Consider the following 8,384-nt stretch of genomic DNA (forward strand, 5'->3'; position numbering starts at 1 on the left):
ATGAAATTAAATAACTAATGAGAAATGACACATACTATTATATACATTACCTGAGTTAGGACTGGATCCTCATTTTCTGAATCAGAGGAAACCGGTGGCTCAGCTCTAACTACCTTGCCCTTTTTCTTTGGTTTCAAACCAAGCTTAAAATCAGTGCATCCTCCGATATTGTGGCCCGCAGCACCACAATAGCTGCAATGGATAACAGCCCCTCCTCTACCCATTTTTCGCCCTGCCCTTCCCTCTTTCTCTTCTGGTTGTTGTCTCCTATTTTTCTTTCTCCTTCCTTTCTTTTTCAGAATTGGTGGAGGAAGTATTTCTCTTCCATACATTCTCTGCCACTCAGCCACATCTTTGCATGGCATGATAATATGCTCATATGCTTTTAAATATGTTTGAATGGAGTAGCATGACTGCACCATTTCTTCTGGAGGTATTTGGTCATGCCTACAAGCAGCCACTCCATGACAACATGGTATTCCAGTCAAATCCCATCTCTTGCAGCTACAAGTCCTCAACCTGATGTCCACTTCAAAATCTGCACCTCTGTCATTAACTTGGAATATCCCAAGTCCTGCTGGGTCAGCCGTGCATGTATTAGCAGCTTCCACATGCCTTTGGAGTCTTTTCCTAATTTTCGGACATACGGTGCCATGCCACTTCCCTGCTTCTTCCTTCTTGGAATAAACTCTCGACATTATCTGCCCCTTTATGGTCTGCACCATGCTTAAGAAGGGCATTTCTCTTGCTTCTAATATGTACTTATTGAAGACCTCACAATTGTTATTCAGTAGCACATCGCACTTAGGGAATTCTCTTTGATAAGCTCTAACCCAAGTTTTCGGATCTAACTCATCCAATCAGTCATGAGCTTCTTTATTTAAAATCAACATATGGTCCATGTTGGCCCTAAATTGACCTGTTGTAGTACTTCTTGCGCATCTCCATAGTTGGTTCTTCAAGATTTCACCTTTAAAGTTTTTTGTGAAATTCTGCCACAAATGCCTAACACAAAATCTATACTCTGAGTCACTAAACAGTTCCTTAACAGCCCTAATTAATCCCTGGTTGAGATAAAGCAATGTAAGCATGCCGAATTGATTTGAAAAATAAGATGCATGAACAAAATACATGAGACATATGATCTTACTTTCTGCTTGTCTGACATAATGCTCCATCGGGAGGTGTTGACAATGCCTAGGTCTTCTTTCAAAGCAGTCAAGAACCACCTCCAACTTTTTGTATTCTCAACTTCAACAACACCAAAAGCTATTGGAAAGATGCAGTCATTGGGGTCCATTCCAATAGCTGTCAAGAGAATGCCACCAAATTGGGTCTTCAAATGGGTTCCATCAACAAAAAGTACTGGCCTACAAGCAGATAGAAACCCCCTCTTGCATGCATCAAATGAGAAATAACATTTCTGAAACTGACCATCATCGGCAAGCTCAACAAAGAAAGTGATGCCTGGATTGGATCTCCTCAACTCATGCCCATAGTCCCATAACTTATTGTATTGTGCAATTTCATCTCCATAGATTATGTTGTGTGCAATTTTCCTAGCTCTCCCAAGTTTTCCCCTCTTCACTTTCATGTTCCATTCTTGTTGCACTAGTGACCCAAAACCCTGAAGTGTAATCTTCTCATCAGCTCTGATCTTTTCCACATACTTATGAGCTATATATCTGGCTGTAAAAGCTTTTACTTGCCACTTTTTGCAGCAAGTGTGTTCATCTTTGAATGTCTTGATCATGATGGATTGTGTCCTGTTGTCATATGATGCATACAAGTACCAAGGGCATCCATCATTGCATTTCGCTCCAAGCCTAGTTTTGTCATTCTTCGGAAAGGTTATGTTCAACCTCTCCTTGCAACTGTACTCCCTAATTGCTTTCCTCAACTGATCAATAGATGTGAAGACCTGACCCAAATGAAACTTGGGCGCATTCATATCTGCATCTGTAAAATGCTTGAAATTGAATTTCATGTCTTCTTCATCTGAATCTGGAAGCTCCAGTTTATCATCTTCAGAAATGTCATCTTCTACAATTTCTTTACTTTTCCCTTTGCATTCCTTCTCTGCACCATTCTGCTTCCTATCAATGAACAAATCAGCATCACCATCCTCTAGATCATAGTCACTGTCTACTAGTGATGCAATGTAATCAGAGTCACATGATTCATCATCACTACACACATCATCTTCTTCCTTTGCTTTTCCTCTCCCTTTGCATGTACTCGTCCCTTCTATTCTACTCTCATCAGCATGACTAGGTGACACAATGCTCTGCTCCAAAACACTCTCATGCTCCTGGTCTGTACCGCAATTCATAGGGCTGATAACATTGGGCAACTCAGTGGTGGGGTTTGCAATAACATCATCATGTGTTTCTGCAGCAATTTTATCGTCATGCTCAAGATAAAACATGAGAAACCTATGTCCCTCTCTAACCATAGCCCTGATGCACGTTGTGTCGCTGTCCTTTGATAACAACTGCAGACCATCTTCATTGATTTGCATACCGGGCAGCAAAAAGTATATGTTAATTCTGCCCCTTCTTTCATAACCCAATGCCTTAATTAAATCGCCAAACATGGCCATACATATTACATCAGCTTCACAGTAATCATATGAAACCTTCCTACCATTAACATAGGACCTATTGCCTCCTGTCCCCATGAAAACTCCATCATAAATGAACTCCATAGTGAAGTAATCAGTCTCTTGTGGTGTCAAACACAGAAAAGGAAATTCAATTTTTCAGTTCATCCATACAAAAACCCTACGGTTGTGTCCAAACCCTAAGCAAATCAGTGCCGAATTGAACTAAACTGATGACCAGAAGAATTCCAACGATCGAAATCAACATAATTCCCCTACTCACAACTCTAAAGAAGAAGTAATGGGATGAATCAAACACACCGTATTTGGGTACGGGACCCCTGTTGTGCCGCTGGACGGGAGCCATCACCGCCGGTGACGACGCACAGTTGATATGTCGTCGCCACCGTCTCCGATCACCTCCTTCACTCTCCCTCAATGATCGCTGCGTCGCCGCCGATCGCTGCCGATCTCAACCGCCACCGCCCTGTTCGTCCCAGTTCGAATGCTGTAATGCGGGCAGGTTTGTACTGAAAGGGAGGGGCCGCATTGCAAAGAACTGATTCGGCCCTCGTCTGGCTGTGCTTACGTGGCTGGATACGTGCCTTTTTTTAATTGAGTGCACGCGTACGTACAGTGAGCCGGCCCAGGACCGTCGATGGACCTTTTCGCGAGTAGCAGGATCGTAGCGAGGCAGTTAGCGAGCTCCAGGACTGTTTTGGACCTAACCCACCAGTACCAGGACGGTACGTGCAATTCACTCAAAGGCACCCAGCAAATAGGAGCCACGTGACAGAGCCGTTTGTAACTGACGGCCCCGTGACCGTGGGAACCTTTGCCGAGAACCTAGTCAAAGGTACTCGACTTATCCATAATATGCCGAGCATCTAGTCAAAAGCACCCGAAAAATAGGAGCCAATGGGAAAGGTTGGCCGAGAACCTAGTCAATGGGAAATCTTTGCCGAGTCCCCGACGGACAACCCTCGGCAAAGTCGGCTTTGCCGAAAGGTTTCGGGCCGAGTAGCCTTAGCCGAGAACTACACTCGGCAAACTCTCTGTCGAGTGTGAAACGGCTTTCGCCGAGTTTTTTCGGTTCTCGGATATTCTAGTAGTGTTCCTTCCTTCCTTCCTTCCTCATCCTTTCCCGTCTGTGCTATGGTGTAATATTTAGTACAAGTGTTACTCTGCCATGGTCTAAGTCTGCGCAACGTTGGACATCACATGAGTGAAGTCTATTTTAAACCTCAAATTCATATGCCTCGTCGAAATTGAACCTCAACCTTCCAATCCCTAAAATCGATACCCTGTGTATTCCCTAATGGTGCACATTAATGGCTATGGGGAGGGTAGGCACATTTGTAGGCAGGGAGACGGCAGGGTAGGTGGCCGACGGTTGGCTGTCGCTATGCCGCCATTAATAGCTAGTGACATCAGAGTTCGTCTGACCACACGATGGGATGGCATGATTGGGGAGTTCGGTGTGAATACTCAACTGGGACGAGCACGTCCACGTGGCCCAGGTGTTCGCCATCCGCTTTGCGTCAACACTCGACCTTTGCTTAATTACGATGAGCGTTTTTATGCTATGTCACGACGTACGTGGAGGTACGTCGAGGCATAGGTCGTCGCCGTGTGCCACGCCATCCACACACGACATGTAGGTGTGTAAGCCGAGCGGCCGATAATATAAACTAGGTGATCCGCAAAGTTTTTTGATCTCGTACATGTAAGTCGATGTGTGGGTTTATCGGCTTCAACCAGTTTGGCTTTGAACATGAGCCACCCACGCCCATCCGGCAATCGGGTGACCAACACAGCTAGGCAGGTGTGTGCACAGGCATTTGCGTGCCCCCGTACGTGCGTTTTCATGTGTTTCATTGCCTCATTTTGTGGCATGCCATAACTTTTTAGGATCCCACCTCATACTATGTTATATTTTTTTGAGACACATGCGATATATATACACGCGTACATTCACCTATATGAACACACACGAACACCATACCCCTACGAGCATCCCCGAGAGACTGAGTCGGATATCATCTTGAGATTGACGAAGTCACCATAGACGCCTCGTAGTCGACGGTAATGTCTCCTTTCACTGAACGCGCATTGCCGGAAATCCTAAAATAAATACAAAACAACGCGAGCAGTAGAATTTGAACCCTGGTGGGCTAGGGATATCACTGTCATCTTAACCATCCAATCATAGGTCACAGGTTGGTTCGCTCCCACCCCACATGCCATGCGCAAGGTTTCTTACCATATGGCAACAATTTACTCGCAGCAAAAGTTTTTTTATTTAGAAAAGGAGGATGACCCCCGGCCTCTGCATCTGGACGATGCATGCGGCCACTTTATTAATTATTCTTACAAGACTTTACAAAGTCATACAACAGCAAGACTAAAGCCACCGTCTAAGCAACAACTGTCGCTACACCTATCCAATTGATAAAGGGGCGCTGATAGCCTAGGCCTAATACCAAACAGACATCGCAGCCAAACCTAAACATCTAAGACCTGAGGTCCCAACCAGGACGCCTGCCTGGTATGGGGCACCTACCAGTCCGACGCACTCCTCAACCAGGACGCCTGCCGGGTATGAGACCGCCGCAAGCACCTGCCACGAATCCATCTTCAGAGATGTACTGTTGCATCTACCGTGCCAGGTCTCTCTGCCATCGACGCCACCACGTCGCCAGACAGCGCCGTCCTCCTGCGCGAGTCCATCCTCCCACATCGAACTCCGAATCTGCACTGCTCCACGCCGTCAAGATCCGTCGCCATCAATATGTAGGATGAAGCACCGCTCCACCAAAGAAGCCGTCCGCTGGTCCCGCGAAGCCGAGTGCACCTCCAAGAATGCCGCCCCAAAGGGGGGTTACGACACATGAATGCCGCCAACATCCGATCAGCTGATCTAGGGTTTCCCCCGGAGGTATTGCATGGAGTTGGGAGCTTCACCTCAATGATGCCTTCATAAAGGAAACGATGATAAGGGCATCGTCATCACCGGCTCCGGCCATTAACCGAAGACCAGGTTTTCACCCGGATCCGTCCCAAGAAATCCACCCAACAACCTGTGCACCGTCTCGACCGCCTTCAAAGCCCCAGATCCAGCCGCCTAGATCCGGCGACCAACCGCAGCAACAGTGCCACCATGGGATCCCTGGCGCACCGGCCACTGCCTGAGTGTGCCACCACTTGAGCCTAGGAGGAGGGCTCCCACCCCGCCTCGCCAAGCCGCGAGAGCTGCCGAGAAGGATCCCGCGCGCTCGTCACCGTCTCTGATCCGAACCAATCCAAAGCAGATCGCCGTCACAGATCCGCCTTGGCCAGGGACTGCACCATACCATGCCGCCGTGGGAAGCCCTAGCTTCACCAGCCGCCACCCTCCAGGGCCGCCGCCCCGGGATCCAGACAGAACCTCGCCGCTGCCACCGGCCAAGTTCCGCCACCGCCGACCGGCCACTGCGACCTCCGCCGCCATGCCGCCGGCGGATCTGGGCGAGGATAGCCATCCTCCCCGAGGACACACGCCGCAGCCTCTTCTCCGCGTACTCGCACGAGAAGCCACTGTGGCTGCATTTCCACCCCTCGCCGGATGCCGCGCACGTGCCGCCCCGCCGCCGGCGAAGGCCGCCGCCATGAGGAGACCCGCACGCAGCCGCCACACAGCTCGGCGTCGACCCATCTGCAGCCGTCATCAAGATCGTCGCCGCCGCGCCGCCAGGATCCGCGCACCCCAGCGCCTCCGCTCGGCCTGGCCGCTCCCGCAGGCCACGAACACGAGGAGGGGAGAAGGCCCCCGCCGCCAGCCACCGCGGGAGGCTTTGCCCCGGCGGCGGTGGGGAAGGGGAGGAGGAGGAGGGCTAGCGGCAAGGGGTGGCGGCGCCGCCCGTGTCGCCCGCGGGAGGAGCGACGCGGGGGCTAGGTTTTCCTTGAGCGACGTTGAGTTAGGTCCAACAAAAGTTGTGGCTTGCCATATATTTGGGCAAGAAAAAGTGTCACATCGGTAGACTCCGACCAAACATGCCCTAGTGTTCAGAAGGAAACACAGAGAACAAAGGGAAGAGCAATGTAGCATTACTCTTCTTTGTTCCTTCCCATGTCTTTGGTATAAAAGGTTACACCGTAGGTGGATTAGTCTACGGACGAATTAAAAGCTTGCAGCGGTAGAAAATTTCCCAATGTTCTTGTTTTTCTCCTTTTTTTTAGTAACGTTTTTCTCCTTTTTCTTAGTCCTTAGACTGGACGCACTTCACGCAACAACTGGGAAACCGGGAAACATTTGGCCCACACACGGCCTAGTAGGTATCATTTTTTTTTAAAGCCCAAGTAGGTAGGTATAACTTAACTCCATCTATTGTTAGCCACTTCTTCCATTTCCGCCTTAGCCAACTCTATCGTTTTCGCCGCAGCCGCCTGTACCATCATCGGCACCGCACGCGCAAAATCGCCAACCTGAGTGAAGACACCGGGGTCACTGTATTTGATGCTGCGTGATAGGAACAGGATAGAAGAAAGTTAGACAAGGTTCAAGAAAAGGAAGCCGCAGAGCATATTGTCGAGAAAAATAGAGAAGCCAGAGCATGAGCATACCGTGGTATCCTGACGCCATCCCTCCCTACCCTATCGTAGCAACTTGACAAGATAGATGGATAATCCAATTAGAGAAAACTAATACCAACTAAAGGAAGATGCAGATCGATCCTCAAATGAAGGAGGGAAGAGGATCGCATCACAGAGAGTTGTGGGATCATGAACAGACCTGTCGGGTAGATGAACCGCTTCCCCGTCGGGCGTTTCCATGCCCACTGCACGTTTCAAGCATTGTCCCCAATTCGAGGCGGCCCACCCCTCACCTTCCTTCTTTCCCCGGAGCAATTCGTCCTCAAACCCTCACATCGTACCGTGCGTAGCTAAGGCCGAGAGCTAACTAAAACCGTGGGTGCGACGATGGTGTTTGCGCAAGGTCAATGTGTGTGATGACATTCGGCTACCCGTGGATGGATTTATAGGCTCACGCCCGTCGCCCGGCCACTAGACCGGATGGAGCTGGCCGTCAGTTCGCCATATTCAATCGTTCGAGTAGTTAATTAGCCATGAGCTAGACGACGACATCATGACCTGGAGCACGGCGTACATGGATGATTGCTTGCCTGCCCACCTGCTCCATTGATCGATTAGAATACTTCCCACAAGCCGAAACTAACCAACTAGAGCACTCTGGCGGTTTGGCCTGAGGCCAGGTCAGCCCAGAACGCGCTGTGTGAATTGCTTGCGGCGACTTGACCCGACGGAGCGCCATTGTCAATGCTTCCTCGCTGCGCGCGGCAGCCACCCCCACCCACGACGCGACTCACAGCTCGGCGAGTCAACCGCCTCCTGCGTAGTCCATTAGTCTACTCGTTGGCCGGTCGAGACCAGGCCATCGGGGCAGTTTGTTAGAAGTATAATTGTGTGGGGATAAGAAGATAGAGATACGATTGTTTAAGCGAACTATGTCTTTTCTTGTATTTCAAGTCTCACCCTATATTATATACTATATATACACTCCTACGAGAGTTTGATCAAACAAATATTATAGGTTCTATATTTTCTACATAGGTTCCTTCCTTCCCGCCCTTCCCCGGCTGTGCTATGGCGTACTTGCGACTTGCGAGTATTTTTCTTTTTGAAACTTCCATCACTTTATTGAATCATATAACTGTTACATCGTCCACCAAGCCTTTTACAATGAAACCCGGCGGTTCCTCGACCCACAGTGAAGGGGACGGAA

The 8,384-nt window shown here is 49.2% G+C and overlaps 1 long non-coding RNA gene across 1 annotated transcript; it reads right to left on the reverse strand.

The window, feature by feature from the left end:
* Positions 1 to 6,281: 6,281 nt before the first annotated feature.
* On the reverse strand, positions 6,282 to 7,825 carry LOC109733851 (uncharacterized). Its single transcript, XR_002225720.4, has 3 exons — positions 7,374 to 7,825; positions 7,205 to 7,246; positions 6,282 to 7,100 (listed from the first exon to the last, which is right to left on the reverse strand). It is a non-coding gene; the product is annotated as an uncharacterized lncRNA (long non-coding RNA).
* Between the last annotated feature and the right edge of the window lie 559 nt (positions 7,826 to 8,384).

This window comes from Aegilops tauschii, chromosome 7 (genome assembly GCF_002575655.3).
Source record: "Aegilops tauschii subsp. strangulata cultivar AL8/78 chromosome 7, Aet v6.0, whole genome shotgun sequence".
In the NCBI taxonomy this organism is placed as follows: domain Eukaryota; kingdom Viridiplantae; phylum Streptophyta; class Magnoliopsida; order Poales; family Poaceae; genus Aegilops; species Aegilops tauschii.